Source organism: Passer montanus, unplaced genomic scaffold (genome assembly GCF_014805655.1).
Source record: "Passer montanus isolate IOZ18808 unplaced genomic scaffold, ASM1480565v1 scaffold64, whole genome shotgun sequence".
NCBI lineage: Eukaryota > Metazoa > Chordata > Aves > Passeriformes > Passeridae > Passer > Passer montanus.
Genome location: NW_024371482.1, coordinates 1,320,107 through 1,337,911, shown reverse-complemented (window position 1 = coordinate 1,337,911; position 17,805 = coordinate 1,320,107).

The window sequence follows — 17,805 nt, the reverse complement described above, 5'->3', positions numbered from 1 at the left end:
ATAAAGTAAGCAAATTTCAGCCTAGACAGCAGTGGGAAGAATAAACATTAAGCTCAAAACAAACTGTTATCAAAGTAGCTCTTCAGACTATGTAGAATTACACTTTAAAATGGGCAGAGCATCTTTAAAACCCTTTTGCAGTAGCTAAGAGCTTATACATTAGCTTTCATGAGAGGCATTACAGATGTCTGTGAATATTATATAAACACCAGCCTGTTTGCAACAGTTTATAATCTTAAATATTTTATAAGAAAATACTGAACATTTAACTGGCCTTGTATTTTTTATACAGCAATAAAACCACAATTTTTATCAAAAGTTGCTGGGAAGCCTGACTAATAATGTAACACTTCATTATAAACTAGGAGGAAAGTTCACTGGTCTAGAATTAATAAGGTGTATAATCTGTACAGGAATTTTTACACTACAGGGGGAAGCAGCTAACTTTGGCTGTGCTTCTGCATAAAGATGCATATAATTTGTGAGAATGTTCTCTGATGCATCTTTATGTCTCTGTGGCTAAAGAGGCTTCCACGGTTTGCAGCTGGACATTGCTTGGAAAAGGAAAATACCACATCCTCACTCAAGATAGATGGATGGATCTGGATGTCTTTGCTGAGTGACCATCCTGCAGGAGACAGGAAATGGCAAGTTTTAGAGCTGAGCATCTTCTCTGAGCTTTTTCTCCCAATTATAAGTATCAATGAGAGCTGCATTCCCAAAATGAAAAAGTGTAAAGCAATGAGTGAGCAAGGTTTGGGACATAACCCTTGTTTTCCACAATTTGCCTTAACATTTTCAGCAGGAAGGCAGCAGCACTGCCCTCTCCAAGCTGAGACACAACTTACAGTTCTGTATTGTAAGTGAAGCACCATGCAGGCTTCTGGGGACTTTCAACACAGGTGTACCAGGCAGCCACAAGTTTCAGAACTATCAGGCTTAAGCAGCAGCTGAATGGAAGTTTGAAAATCACAGCTCAAAGGAATACTTAAGAGGAGGAAAATTTTCAACTTCTAATTATTTTTAAATCCATATTTTGTTGTGAACTCAATTTTTTTTAATGTCTCTACTGATTACTGCCATTGCTATGATTTTACTGATTGATTTGGTTATCTTGATTGTTTTTATTGCCCAAATATCTTTATCAAGGTTGACCTTTAATGCAAACATTCAGTTGGCTTTCAGTAGAAATTCAGCTTCCAATTTTGTAGTTATTTAAGTGGTTGCTTCCTTTCTAGACTCTATACTAACACTTGCCCAAGGGTGTTGTTCAGTTAAAGATATCTATTCCTTAAGAAAAATCCTTCTTCAGCAAGCGCTATAGGCCAAGCTGGGATGACACAGTAGAAGAAATTCTTGGCCCTCTCTAATTGTCACCATTGATGAAGGGAATGTGTGTAACAGCAGGAGAAAACTCTCCATGATTAGTAAATTCTTATCCTTTGTTTTCTCCAGAACACAGCAACCCATCTAGAATGTAATTCCATTTGCAAGCCTGAATGCATGTTTTTTACTCTAAAATTTGCATAGCACTTGGTCAGTTAGAGCAGAAAAATAAACATCTGAGATTTTGAATTATTTAGGAAAGTATCTTTACTCATGGAGTGATAAGACTGTCCCTAAATGACCCACTACTTTCACTAGGTGTGAAAGAATTAACTTCTTGTCCGTTAAAAGGAGACCAAAGCATTAACTGCAAGGATCCAGAGTTACAGAGTACCTCTTAATTCTTCCAGGAATCATGGAACTGGCTTTGCTTAATGGAAGATCATGTGTGTTGAAAGGGAAATTCCTTTCAGATCTACACAGACATCAGGTCAAAAATTTGTACTGGCCAAAAATGTTATTGCAGTTGACTAAGGTAGGCTGGAAAATGGTAGCCAGGAAAATGCATGCTCTGGAATAAATGATAGTGTTGATGTGGCCAGATGTCACACATATGTATGTCAGGATTCATTCCTACAGTTATTTCCACTTTCCATTGGCATAAACATTGTAGAGAATAAGGTTAGCACTTGTGCCATCTACAGAGCAAGTGCCAGTGCCAGCCAGAGCTGTGCAATGTTTTGTGTGTTTTTCCTATAGCTTGAACAGGAGTGTGGCTTCCTTAGAGCATGGAAATGTTAGAAGACCTATAACCAGGCTTGTGCCTACAGCTTGAAGTGTTCTGCAGGCAGTTCTTTTCTATAATTTTGTATCTGTGTTTTTATTTGGAATAATTCAACAAGCCATCCAGTTCCTTTGTTTAATGATTATATCAAGCCACCCCTAAGCTGTGAGGATACAGTAGGTGAGAGAAGGTCCTTCATCCCTGCAAGTTTTCTTATTTTTTAACAAGGTTTATGAGCTCCATTTGGGTCGTTGGAAGCTGAGGCACTAGATGACTTGGCCAAGGTCATACAGGAAATTTGGGATGGAGAACCAAACATATGATTGCTGCTGGTTTCCAAGCCAGCGCTCAAACCACTGGGCATCCTTCTTAATTTCCAGCCTTTTCTGGCATTGCTACCAGCTTTCTGGTCCAATTCCTCAACCACGTTGTGTCTCTCCTTCACTCCTGTTGCACATAAATCCAACCTCACAAGGTAACATATCAAAGCAATCAATAGGTACGTAGCAATTTCCTCAGCCAGTTTCACTTCACTTCATGACTTGCCCACTAACAAATTTATTTCTTGCTTGGAGCATTTCACTGAACTATTCCTATTCAAAAGTATCTGTTAGCACTTTGCTAAGCCTCAGACTGAACATCTTTGATCCACCCATTTCAAGATTAGATGGATGACAGAACCCAAACTCTAGCTCCAAAAACATCCATGTTTTGGAGGTATATTCAAAGCCCAAGCTTGGATTTGGCTCCCAGTGTGGTTACTTTGATCTGTCTTCAGATCTGGATGCTGTGTCCTGTGACATCTCTGTTTCTAGCATAGAATCTCCTGTTCCTATCTGTGTGAGAGCTCTGAGACACGATGGGTGCTCCGTGCACCCCGTGTGGGAAACGGCACCCATGGATCCTCTCAAATTCCATTCGGGTTGTGTTTTCGTGCAGTGGGGTTTTCTCATAGTTGTTATGTTGTTGCTCACCTGGAGGCACAGGGAATTTGGCCCTTTGACAGAAGCAAAAGTGCAAGAAATCCCACTGTTGCATGGTGTTCTCATTGCGCTCTCCCTCTTGCCTGTTTTCCATGCAGCTGCTTCCCACTTCCTAGAAATCACATCACCACTGCTCCTCCCCCTTTATCTCCTGTCCCCACACGATGAGAACAGGGTCTGTTTTTTTTCCCCATGGATGGGAAAGCCAGGGCAAGCTTGGTACTTTTTGTGGTCTTTTACACTAACAGAATTTTGGTGCAATTCACTCTTTCCAGGGAATTATTCTAGATTTATTCACCACAAAGCATCCAACCATAACAACTCAGTAATTTTAAGGCCTAAGGAAAAAATGTAACAAGATGTTCAAAAATTTTGGTTTGGGATAATTGGGAGTTGTTTATATCCTTGTGCTGCTGATTATGTTGTCATATACCACCATTACTGGTGTCCTCAGGAACAGGATTATCTTTGCTTGGAAACAAAGCCTCCATTTTAACCACTTAAATGCTGGTTAATGTAGCTCATAAATAGGAAGAAAAATACTCCCTTGCTGTTAGTGGTGTATGAGACACTCAAAAATCACAGTGATGAGGGTTGAATAAACAGATAGATGGACAAGTGAAACATAATCACTGTAATTTTTCTTATAAAATGAGCAGGCCACCACAATTTTTCTTAAGAATATTTAGGGCAGAGTCTCCCACTGCTCAGTAGAATCAGTTCTCGCCCTTCCTCGGTTTGAAAATAACTTTCTGTGCATTCAGATCATACCAAGCTTTCCAAGCTGTATCTTCCTGGGGTTTTGTACCCTCCAATTATTTCTGCATGCATCTGGAATTCACATCTCTGGGTCATGGTTATTCCCCTGGCTCACTGGAATGCCAGCGTTACCCATGAAGTCAAATGAATAATTCTAGTAATGGAAATGTGTTGTAGAAGGTATGGAGCTTGCCAGTCCTGCTTCTCCTCAGCTTTCCTGGGACAGCTGGAACTGGTATTTCCTACTATTCCACTGGAAAGAATTGTCCTGAATGGACTGGGGATAAATATTCTTTGCAGCACTCTGAGAGTTAAAAAGAAGTTTAAGTATAAACTACAATTACAGTCATAAGTTTTTAGATTCCCAGAGTGGCATATGTAAGCTTTCTTGTGATTAAAAAAAAATAAATTATTCTTTTGTTGAGTGTTTCCTGTTTGTTTGTTTTAAGGTGTCATCAATTATGTGTACAGTAAATTCTAAAGTTTTGTACCAATTTCCAACAAATTTGAGGTTTTCCTCAGTCATTTTCCTCTGATTTCATGGGATCTGGGACCTGGAATGCAGCAACCTAGATGTACTTTGTCAAGAAAAAGCATTGTCTGCATCCAGAGTTTTCATAACACCTAATTTAAAATGCATCTAGGATTTTTTTTAGGCAAAAAAAGTCTCAGAGACTGTAGAGAGGAAAATGAGCCATTTCCTTAGCTTGAACCTGCATGAATTAGTGGTAAAGTGTTGATCTCTAAACTTGCAGTTTCTGAACCATAAAATCTGTTTATTTCACCCTATAAAAGAACATTTTAACTTATATGGCTATTTAAGTTTAAAAGCTATTAGAGAAGTGGGTGGGGAGAGGCAAAGAAGCAGCTTGAATCAGTAATTCAAGCTTGCAATACAATCTTCATCTGCTGCATAGCTTGCATAGAAATCCCCTTCAATGTGGATTTTCTGTGCTTGTAGCAGTCCCACCATACAGGAAATATACAGTATATATTTCCAACGTTATCCATAATTGTAGTAAAGCTTTTAAAGCAAGCCATTCCTTGTGTGTTCCCGGTGATCTGCAATAACTGGATATTCTCAAGTATGCATTTAAAGAAGGGAAAAACATAGCAAGAGCTGGCAGAAGTCATCTGCAGTGACTTTCCAAAGGGAGTTTGGGGAAGGAATTATTGACCTGCTCTCATGCAGGAACAGCAGTGGCTTTGATTGAAAACCTCCATACCTGCACTTTCTTTCATATCTGAATTTCAGGGAGGTTTTGTTTCCCTATAGATTGAAAGTGCTGGAGCTAAACCCGTGTGGATCCAGCATCTCCTTGGGTTGGCAGGACAAGGTCACAGCACCCTGGGGAGAGATGGGGCTGACAAGGAGGAGCTGCTCCTGTTGTAGGCAAGGCAGGGATGGGGGGGATCCTGGATCCTGCACCCTCCTGCTACCCTGAGCCTTGGAGAGTCCTGAAGAAAGCAGAGAGGGCTGTGTGCTGATTTGAGTGCAAGGGTTTGTCCTTTGTCCCAGGGAGGGAAGGCTTTGCACAGCCCCTGATGCTCATTCACACACACAGAGCAGCCTTGCTGCAGCAGTCACCTTCAGTGAAAGGGAAGAGAGGTTTTGATTCTCTCCCTGCAAATTTAGTAGCACATTGTCAATGCTTTTGCTTGAGCTGTGCTGGCCTTTTCCATACAACTATCCCTGAACTTGCAGTACCTTTCCAAAAATAGTTCAAAGCATTAACTGTGAGTTCCCTGAACTGTGATCTTACCAGTTCCGTATTATTCGGTTCACCATTCCTTTGAAAGTATTCATCCTTCCCCTCATAAAACTTAAATCAGCTTGTTCTTTGGTCCAAGAGTTGACATCAGTATGATGCTACATCCTATGTAATGGTGTGAGAGCTGGAAAAGCATTCACAGCAAAACCACGCGGTGAATTGAATTTGCAGTCCTCAGCCCCTGCAGTCTGAGCTCCCTCCTGCCCTCCTTGTTTACTTTTAAAACCTGTGCAGGTCCTTGGAAATACCCCACGATAATAGCAGCACAGCTCTAAGTATTTATCAAGGGTCTTTTTAATGTTCCCACTTTTCTTTCCATGACCCCACTTGTTTTACAATGTTTGGGAGAGCAAAAGTGATTGTTTTACCAAATTAAGCTAGATTTCTTGCCAGGAACAGTGGATAGAATCTTGTTGACAGATTTGGAAAAGATTATTCTTTCAGTACCTTTTGAATTATTTTTTTAAGTGTGTCTGCCATGCACTCTTTCCAAAATCAGCCCACATTTAACTGTTTAATATTATACGGCGACAGGGACAAATTAGCACCTTTCATTTTCCTATCAAAATTAACACATCCCAAGAAGACATCTCAAGAGCTACAAATCTCTTATTTAGAAATAAATGTAGGAACCTACTTAAATGTGTTCACCTCAAAATCTAGGCACAAATAAATTTTGAGGGATTTGTCACTGATTTCAAACACCTCCAAATTTTGCCTATTTTCATAGAATCATAGAAAAGCCTTTGGTTGGAATGGACCTTAAAGTTCATCTAGTTCCACCCACCTGCCGTTTTGCTTACATGTGTTTGGAGTTATCTTTTCCTCTCTTGTGTTTTTCATATGACTTTTTGGTGGAAATCTCTTTTTAGAGTCTGAAACAGATCTCATGCCTTTGCTTGAGGGCTTCCTCACAGGCATGAGATGGTGTTTTGTTTTGTTTGTTCCTCCCCCTTTTCATGCCTACCTTGCCCTCTGGGCTTGTTTGTTCTTCCCTCCTCCTCTGAAGCATCTGGAATGGACCACAGCTGACACTGGCCTAATGGGCAGGGTGCAGAGATGCTTCTGGTGATAGAGGGAAGTTCCTTCAGCTCCTGGCTGGTCTGTATTGCCTCTGGTCGCATTGGCAGGGACTGCTTGCATTTGCTTTACTGCTGTGTCTCTCTCCAGCAAAGGACACAACTTCCTCCCCAGGCACTGCTGGTATTCAAGCCTTTTTGTCTTTTATGTTAAATGTCTGACGTTTGTTATACAGTATTGGATCTTCCTGGGTGAATTGTGGTTAAGTGGATGTTGGAGTTCTGACTTTAACACCAAGATTGCTGCCATGGCAGGGGGGAAATAAAGTAGACAGTGTTTTGAATTGTGTAGTATTGGGGAATGTGATGCTCAAAATAAAGGAAATACACAACATTAAATTGTTCAGAAACTGTTTAGATGCATACTCCAGGACATGATTTAGTGGTGAACCTGACAGTGCTGGGTTAATGGTTACACTCCATGATCTTGGAGGTCTTTTCCAACCTTTATGATTCTACAGTGACGATTTTGCTGTCATGGGAAGTGACTGTCTAGATCATTTGTGCTCACTGAAGCTGCTATGCACTGTAGGTACAGATTCATATTCTTTCTGCCAGTTTTGGTCCATGCAGATACCTTGGGTTAACAGAACAGAGCGCACGAATCCAAGTCAATATGTCTGTGTATTTCACTTTTCTGTTGGAGAATATTAAGGCCAGATTCTCATTTATACTAAGCCCACTAGCAATATTCTGGCAACAGAAAGACGCCTTAGCAGGAATGTAAATTAAAACCTCTTTATACTTTTAATAGTGTTTGTAGTTTCACTTGGCTGCAGTACAGGAATGACACATGTCTATTCAAATGGCATTTGCCATCCTGTTGATGGTTGCTGATATTCTTTGTGCCTCTACCCCCTAACTAACTAGACCAAGAGTCTGCTGCAGTCAGAGCGTTCCAATTCCTTAAAATGTGCTTTTTTTTTTTCCTTGAAACATCTAAACCAGGATTTAAGATTAAAGCAATTTTTTCTGTCCTTCCTTCACTATATGATGACCCTCTTTGTGCATTCATGAATCTCTACTAAACATCTAGTTCTGCAGTGTCCAGATAGATTATTCTTGCCCTGCCTGTTTCTTAAATTGAGGAGAGGGTTCTTCATCTCACTGTGCCTTGTACAATGCCGAACACATTTTTATTTGCCGGATTAAGAAAAATAAAACCTATATTAGGAATAAAACCTATATTTTCAGCTATTGGAGCAAGAACCTCAAGTATTTTACATTAAGTCATCCCAGCTTATACATGCTCAGGTCCATTTTCATTTCTGTCCATTTATATGCTGTCTACAAGTGCCTCAACTTCCAAGTGGGAAATTATCCTCCAAAAAGCCCAACAGTTTAAGGAACAAAGAAGTGAGACCTTAACTACAAGGCTTGTAGAGAAGCTGCATGTGAGCCATACAGACTTAGGAAAAAATGTCAATATCAGCATCTACTTAATCTATTTCAGTAAAATACTGCTTTTGCAATGTCTGAAAACACGATGTAAGTATTTTATTAGATCCACTGTAGATCTGACCATAAGGTCTTGTGCTAAATTACCACACATTTAACAATGGTGGCTCCAGAGAGCTTTGGAAAAAAGCCTCTAGTACAAACCCAAAATGAGTCTTGTTTGGAATTTTTGCTTTGTTTAAAAATAATTTTTATTTAGGAATCACTGAAATGCCCATTGCCTTGAGACTGGCATAGAAGAAAATTATAATACTGTTCTCTCTCATGGAAATCTGGAGCTCTGCAGTGATTTAAGTCTTCCATTCCTTCCTTTTAACTTCATAAGGACTTAGTCCAAAACTTGTCTGCAGCCTAAGACTGACTGCTAACTTGTCAGAGTCCCGGTCACTATTGATATTAAATTGAGAAAATTGTGCAAAAAGTAAATAAAAAGGAAAGATATGTCTCCATCAAACCAAAATGACAGTATGTAGAGCTGCTAAGGAGTCAGAATAATTTATGGTGGTGAGAAAGCTTAAGGGTCTCAGTGCACATAAATTGGCTCAAGGCTTAACAAACACAAATATTTATAAGATTCTCTAATTTAGTAAATGGATTCTTAAAAACTAAGAGCTGCGTAGCCTCCCTACGTATATAAAAGACCTGACAGCACTCTGCAGACCTCCACAGAGCATAACACGTAGTGCAAGGCATTTCTGCAGAAAGCTCTTATCTCCTTGATGCTCTTAAGTTCTCCTCGTATCTTCCCAGATATGTTGTGAATCTTTGCTCCACAATGCTTTCTATCCAGACAAGCTGTTCCCTCCATTTCTCCATCACCTAAAAGTATATTTTTCTGCCTTTCTAGATTAAATTTTCTTCTTATATTGATGGGTGACTGGAGGAACTCTCTGAGTGACTGCTAAGATAATGATGCCCCTTTTTGGGAGCAGCTTGCACGAGGAGCATTGTACAGCTGAACAGGAGTGCTAGAATTTAATGTCTGGTTGCGTCACCAAGGTTCAGCTGTCACCAGTTGTTCACTTATCACGCCGCATTGCTATTTTCTGAAGGATAAAACATTCCAAACCCAAACAAAGTCATAATTTAAGAAGCAAGAAGGCCTCTGTGGAGTGTCTGTGCGGAGTCTCTCTTTAGGTGGAGGCTTCTCCCAGCCCTCATTACTCGGTGCCGGCTGGCAGGGCAGGGGCTGCCGGGCTGGAGCGCTGACAGGGAGGTGATGGAGTGTCTGCTGGAGCCGTGGCTGCGGGTCAGTGCCCGAAACGTGAGAACAGAGCGGGCCCGGGCGCTAATGACTGTCAGGTGTGCGCCAGGCCCGGCGGGGCAGCGCGGGGGAACGCGCGCAGCGTCCCCTGCCAAGTGAAACACAACTGGGCCCTGTGTAAATAAACAAGGGCTGAGGGAGCTTTTCCTCACGCTGGTTGTGCATGGAGCCCGTGCACACACGTCCCATGGCTTGCACGCATGGCTCCTCCAGGGCAGGATGCCAGCAGAGCTCCCAGAGCCATTCCCATTCACCAGCCAAGGGACAAGGCCTTCTCCTTGCTGAGGGCTGCTAAATTCCCTGGAGCATTTCTTTCTTCTGCTTCCTTGCCCATGTAGGTGCTCACCTTGTAGGGTGTTGCCTTCCTTACCTCAGAAAGCGTCCTCCTGATCTCCCCTTTCAACCATCACCTCTCCTTTTCTATTCCCAGCCCTCGCTGATACACACCAAGATTACATTTCTGCTTTGGCCTGGGTTGTGTTTTCCAGGCCAATATATTATGCCACTTTCACACTCCCCTCCCTGCCCCATCTGGCTTCCATCCTACCCCCATAAAGATTATTAATATCGCCTGTTTCTAAGCAATTTATTAGCAGGGGCCTAACTGGTGCCATTTCCCATTTTAGTAGAGCACTGAAAATAATCCTGAGGAGTGTGCCCAGCTATAAAAATGTACTTATACTGTCATATTTGCAGTTTCAAACATGCACCACTTGATAGTCTCAAAAGTGCTGTTTAATTGGGGTTTATGGGTTCTAATTAATTATACTATATAAAAAAATTACTTGTCCCATTACAGCTCTCTGTGGTTTACTCTGAAGAGCAATGTAATTTAGAGATAAATTGTCCTTCTCTATCCCCCTGCTCCCCCTCTTCCCAGCAAGTTCCAGAACAGTTTAATTCTCCTCTAACCCAGGAATGAAGCTGAGAGAAAGCTACATTTTGATCAAGGGACACAACTTTTCCCCATACCATAAACAGCTTTAGATGTGACTCAAAATGGTTCCATGTTCTTTCTGCTGAATCAGGCTGGTGAAATTATGAATAATCCTGAGGCTTTGCACAGCTCAGGTCTGGAGGGGCTGGGATTTTGCAAAGACTTGAACATGATGGATGCTTTGTGCACTGTGGATTATTTCCTCTGATTTTACAGAGGAAGCAGTGAAGGAAGGTGAGAATGAGTGCAGGATTTTTTTGCTGGATGAAGGTCTACACTGAGATTTCTCTCTACGAACCTGTGGGAAAACAAGTAAAGGATCTGCCTGCATTTACGGCATTTTGATGGGACAAGGAGCAGAGAAAACATCTCAAGTTAAATTTCTGTTCTCTCTTGCAGAATCGCGAAGCCTGGATTACTCAAACAAATTTGGGGCAGTCTTCTGACTTTAAATATTTCCTGGAAAGGCTTTGTGAAAAATGAGCAGCCAAGCAGGTACACTTGTGGTTGTTTGAAATATACTATTAAATTACATCCCCCACTGTAATAAATTTGGTCTCATGAGGCAAAACATGAAATATAGTAGAGCTGAAGTAGAAAACACTGTATCCTATGGCAAGAGGGGATGGCTTTATGTGGAAAGAGAGCAAGTTTAGATTGGATATTAGGAAAAAATTCTTCCCTGTGAGGGTGATGAGGCCCTGGCACAGGGTGCCCAGAGAAGCTGTGGCTGCAACTGGATCCCTGGAAGTGTCCAAGGCCAGGGTGGATGGGGCTTGTAGCAGCCTGGGATAGTGGATGGTGTCCCTTCCTATGGCAGGGGGTTGAAATGAGATGATCTTTAAGGTCCCTTCCACCCCAAAACCTTCTGTGATTCTATTACTTTAGCTGGAAGATAGGCAGTCAAAATGTTAATTAACGAAAAAAGACAGGGCAAAGAAACCTCTTTAATTTACCTTTTATAGAGAAATGCTACTTATTTTAAAAATTTCATGTCATTCAAACTCTTGTGTGTGGCAGATACCTCCAAAATCCCCAGGCCTAGGAAGGCAACGTGGTGGCCTCTCCACATCCCTGCTGTTATTCTCAGTACTAAAAGGTTATGATTCCTAATGTCACTGCACAAATGAGCATTCAAAAAAGTTTGTTAGTCATGCTTCACTAATTTGCTTATTTTATAAAATTAATAACCAGCATGTCAGTTGCTGGAAACTTGGATCATCCTGAGTGTCCAGATCAGTCTGCTTCATGTGCTGGAGCACAAGCTGTGAGAACTGCCAAATAAAGAAAAAAAATGGAAAAAAGAAACACTACAGTCACACACATTACTCATCAGTCTGAAAAGTGACAAGATTTATACTAAGAATTGTTTTTATTAAAGTAATTCTTTTGTGCAGTAAAAATTAGTTAAGAGAATTTTAGTGCATATATCTAGTTGGTTATATTAAGACTAACTACAACCTGCAATGTTTCATGGAATGAGTTAACAAAACAGAACCCAAACCTGAAAAAAACATGAAAATCTCTGGGCAGTTTGGATAAATCCAAACAAACCTGAATATCTTGGTGTTTGTACAGTGTTTGCTTTTACATAGCTTTTACTGCCTCAAAAAGCCATTTATGGAGAGGAAACAATGTGAAACCTGCTCTTCTCATGTGATTTTCATCATCCAGAGATTTAAATAAGTGGGATCTGCTCTTTTCGTGCTATTCTGTCCCCATAAATTACTCCTGGAGGCATTAAAAGGGCTTGTGAAAAACACAGTAATAAATAGCCAGAGGACAAATACAAATGTTGCAAACTGCTCATGCTGCTGTAGCAGCAGCTCTGCTGTGAATTTATTGAGCAAAACTGATTAGGGATCTCCATACCTGTGTCAGCTCTGCTCTGTGTGGAGCCTCATTTTACACTGCTAAAACCGATGCTAAAAATCCCTATTTTATGGGATGATTTTTACAACAGTATTGTGATTTGCTCAGGAGCTGACTGGGTTACTCTGGTTATTCCAGAGGAGCAGAGGGTTAAGGAAAATGAAGAGAGAAAGGAAATGTCAGCTGCAGAAGGATTTTGTAGCCCGTGCCACCTGCAGCAGCTCGCTGCCCTGGGTGGAGCGTGACTCTGGGCAGGGACAGCAGGGTTGTGTAACAGAGGAGAGCCCTGCCAGGTCCTTTCTCCTGACACATCCCAGACCACAAGTATGGCCCTACATCTGAGGGAGAGGAGCAGCAGGGGCACGTGTGAGTCATGGCCCTCATGACAGGGGAATTCCTCGCTGGCTGCTGGCAGCTGAGCGCTGAGCGGTTTGCACTGCCCGAGCATTACGGAAAGAGCCCTTCTCAGCTGAGTGCTGATTGCTCACCTCCCTTCAAAATAGAAGATCCTGACATTGGAATTTTTTTTTGTTTCTTTTGGATTTATTTTTTTTTCTTAAACAGTTCTCATGACTGTTCCTTTGAGAACTGGGAGAAGCCCAGGTTCACACAAGCCCCAGCGTGTCCTTCAAAGGTGACTGAGTCAAATTGCCTGTCCCCTTGATAACATAACAATGAGCAAAATATTAATCAGTGAAACTGCCAGGCTGTCTAACTTTCTGTGGCATTTAATTAACCCAAACCCCCAGTTTAATCTCTTAAAGTCCCCTTGATCTGGCCACAAGTGTGTGTTCTGTGCTGGGAGCTGAGGTGGGCTGCCTCTGCCCACTGCAGTCACTGCATCTGGATGGAAACTCAGACCTGCTGCTCCGTCTTACCCAAATTGGTGGTGGATCCTTTAGGTTAAAAAAGTTCAGATTCGGGTCTTTTTTCATGAGTCTATGAATTGAGACAGACCTGTGTGTGAGGAAAGAACAGAGCTCCACTCCTCACTCTGTTCTAAATGGGAGAGACAGTAAAAGTACCTGGAAAATGAGGATATATTCCTGACTATCACTGTATTGAAAATAACACATAGCACATTTAATAAGTTTTTTATTACAAAATATAGATGCTACTGCAGTGGTATTTTAGAAATAGCTGGTGTTGTAACAAGGATTGCTTGAAATTTTCCAGGCTTCCTTATTTCCTTGTAACTCTGTCAAGCTCCAAATATTCACATTAAAATTTCCAGTGCTGGTATCAGCTCTGGTTGATTTATTTAAACAATTTAAACCCAACACAAATAAAATTTTAAGGGAATTTGGAAGTTTGAGGCAAAGGAGGCATAGGTGTTCTCACAATTCAAAATGAAATGAAATTATGAAATAACTGAATTTCCTGAATACTGGAAATTTGGAGTTCTGCTTCTACATACTGCTTCAGCAGGGAATGTTATAAAATACAAGTGGTTCTGATTTACCCAGGCATATGTATCCTGATTTCCTGAAACAGAAAGACACAGTCAGAAGGCTGAACTGAAACCTATTGAGCAGATTTTGTTTGCCTCTAATGTTAAACTGAAAACTTTAATCATTTGGGCATAATATACCATACCAGCTACCTTTCCGGTCTTTGGAAAATTTTGACTGATTATGAATCAGGAACAAGAGTATATGTATGCATAGGTTTATATTATTACACATATATAATAACATTTTAATCCTCTTTTATGTATTTATCGTATAAAAATGCATTTCTATTTTTAAAATTACATTTGTATATAAAATTTATACTTTTTATATATACATATGTGTAAGGGAGACTGTTCTCCTTGGAAAGCTTATTATTTAGAAATGGGTATCGGGAAATCATGAAATTAGGGTTTCCTGCAAAGTGTTTATTTGGCTTCCTTTTGTACCTGTGTTTGGTCTAGTCTTTAATTACTTGACCATGTGCTATATTTAGCAGAGGACCCTGGTCTCCTTCAGTTCAGAAGGTGGAGCAGCTGAGGACATGAGTCAGAGCTGGGGACAAAGTCCATCTGCCTGATGGACTTTGCCTGGGTTTGCTGTGGAAGCAGGGAGAGCATAGTAAAAGGCAGAGAACGGAAAAGAAAATGGGAAATCTCATGGTTCAAGCATCTGAGTCCTGCAAAACTTTCATCCAGTTTCAGAGAAGTCGATTTGCACTAAATTCTTCCCAACTGGCTATTAATTTTGTTTTGCTTTCCATGTTTCCATTTTCAGAGTAGACTGCCAGTGCTTTCTCCTGACATATGATGCTGTACAATGTTAAACATTCTGAGAAATCAATTCCCAGACATCTCAGTTTGGGGACTCAACTCTAGCAGAATGTTTTGACCTGAATCTCTTTGTGTTTCAGTTTGCCATCTGTTAAACAAGAATAATAATATCCTCTCGTCTTACAGGGTGTTGTTGGGAGAAACGAGGGTTGTGAAGCACTCATATGCCATACTGATAAGAGCCCTAGAAAAACTCATAAGAAAATTAGCAATTGTGTCTTCCAAGAAGGTTTGGAGTAGTATGTGGTAAATGAGGCCCCAGGCCACTCACTGAATAATGACACTGTAACAAAATATTGAATATCTGCTTATTAAGTGAACACTGTCCATCCTGAAGTAGAATCTTGTGGAAAACAAGGCATAATCCTATATTTAAAGAATGACTCATAATACAAGTGAATAAGGGTTTATGGTTAACCTTAGTTCTGACGTTTTGATCACTGTGGTGATAAGTGGTGCATGTGCAAAAGGACACCTGTGCCAAAAAAGAAACAAAGTCTGAGTTCAAAACTTCTTGTTCATGAAATGTGAAGGATCTTTATTCTGGTCTCTGCAAAGGAAATCCTTCTGGGTGCCTGGTAAGTTTTTGGAAAGACACTTTTGCCCTTTTGGGAAACAATTTTCAAGCAAATGTTGAAGTGTAGCTCATTTTCTCTCCTCTGTTTTTAAATGATGAGAAAAGCTTTACAGCTGGGAGAGCTGGTAGTGGAAATAGTTTTGAAATTAGTGCTTGGATTCTTGCATGCACCGGGATGGGCTCCTGCAAAATTTGCATGGGGAACTACAGCACATTCTGTTATGAACAGCTCTTCCTACGGCTTGTGGAAGAGGGAACTCCTAAGTCCTGAAGCAATCAAGTGCAGAGGTTTCACAGAGCTAGACAGAGTACTTATTAAAGGTGGAAGAATATTTTGGCACAAGAACAGAAGGGTATTAATTGGATATTAATAAATTCTGTCTGGAAAGTAAATGAAGGGGTTTTTAACCATCACAGCAACAGGATTCTTGAGTATCTTCCCACTGGGAAGAAACATGGAGTTTCCTTTTTTTCCTCACAAGATGTCTGGCAAAAATACAGAAGGGATTTGCAGATCTGAAGATCTGTGTGAGGGCAAATAGGGCTTGAGACCCTAAGAAATCTGTTTCTGGTCTCATATCTGGTATTTCTTGTTGCTAAAAGCAGTACTCACAAGGTTGGCATTGCTTTTTCTTCACACAGGAGAAACTGGCTTCTGGAGGGATGAAAGAATAAATCCAATCTCCTCAGCTTCATTCATGAGGACTCATGAGCTGAGCAAAGAATCAGAAAGGCATCTTTCCAAATGAGACAGGTCCTAGTTATGAAAGTGTAAAGTGTTCTGCCTCTTTCTGCCCCTCTACAAACCCTTCCCTGCTTTCTGAAGGTTGGAGAGCCCCCATGGGAGAGGGGTGCAGCATGATGCAGTGGGGGATGCTGTCTGCTGTACCCCAGTGTTTGCTCTCCTCTTCCTTATTCTCTGCTGTTTACAAAGTAGGGCTGAGTTGGCTTCTCTGATAAAGGATCCTTCCCAGACACAAAGAGAGAAACAACTCCAAGTCACTTTGCAAGTTACTGGGAACAGACCATAGCTGCCCCTGCACCTTGTGAGGGGTGTAAAGCATGTCTGATTGCTTAGCCTTCAGCAGGAGGCAGCTTAGGGTGAACCATTCCTGCTGCTTTGCCACTATTAAGATCCAGCAGTACCTTGATGTTTCCTCACTGGCAATAATTTGCAGGATTAAATACTTCAAGCCACTCTAAAATTAGTTCCAGGAGGCATTTTTTGCTTTCATTTCAGAGCTCTTGTGAGCCTTTCCTACTCTGTAAATCTGCTACACCTAATTACCTGATGGTTACTGTGCTCTAGAAGATTTCAAATATCTGTCTTTTCCACTGCTCTAAAGACCCAGGTGGGGTTGCAGCACAGAACTTGTACCAGGAGTGTTTGCCAACAGCTGTAATGAGTTCAGACAGCTTCATGAGATGGGCAAATAAACGACTGCAAACAAAATTGCCTTTGTCCACTGTGTCCATTCAGGATTCAAAGCAAACTTATTTTTGAGCCTTTAAAAAACATCTAAGAGAGCCATTGAAAGTAATTCTTTTATGTCTTGAGCTCTTTCCATCTCTCTAACCCACTGGAGAGCTTCTAGAATCACAACACATATTTTCAGCTTCCAGTGCTGTGGTTTAAGAGTTTGCAAGGAATACTTGGTATTTTATTTTGAGAACACCTGAAGTGCATGATGCTGCTGTTTGTCCTATGCAGGCATGTCACTATCAGAGTCAGAGGTAGAATAATTTTTGGAGAAGTGAGAAATCTTATCACAGCAGCAAAAGAAAAAGCACCACTGGACAAAGTCCTCTGCACAAATCCACTGGCAGCAGAAGATACAGATTTCTGCTTGGTGTTTCTGGCCACTCTTTTTGGCCCATGCTGACTAAGGCCATGCTATGGTCCTTTCTATTTTCTTCCCACCCTTCCCTGGCCCCCTTGAGATTATTCACTCTCTGAATATATACATGTGTCATGTACAAAAATCTTACTCTCCTGACCACAGCAGAAATCCAGAGGGGTTTGTTTCTTCACTTGTGATTTCAAAGGATGATTTTTTCCACTTGGTACCATGCCCAAAAGAAATTATCTTCCACTCTTACTTCTCCTAGTCATTACACTGTTAGGATCTTTTAAAACCTGTTTGCTCATTGCTTCCTGAGACACAGGCCCAGCTTCATTGACCAGCTCCCAGTGTTCATTTCTGAGTTTGGTGCTCATGCTGTTAAACCCATGGCAATTTGAAACCCATTTCATGCCGCCAGTTTGAGGAGCAGATATCTTCACTCTTTGAGCCATCACTGAACAAACTGAATTTGTTCCTTCATTTACTCTGAATAAAAGCTGTCCGTCACTTTCAGGGAGACACTTGGTGAAGCTGCCCTCCACAATAACTCAGTATTTCTCTCATCAGCCATTTCTGGGAATCTCCAGCACATCTCACTACCTGCAGTCACGGTTTTGACCACAGTGGCCTAATGTAAAACAAACTGTGAAAGCCAAGGCCCAGTAGCAGAGTTTGGCTGCTTCTGTATGATTGTCAGTGTTTACACTTGGAAATGATGTTTGAAAGCCAGGTTCTGAGAGAGAGACCCAGCTCCCTTTGAAGTCAATAGGAGTTTCAGCCTCCACTTCCACAGCCCAGGGGTTGGGGCTCTTTGTTCTTTTGTCTGGTGCAATTTGTGAGTAATTCCTACAATCCAAGTGATGGGC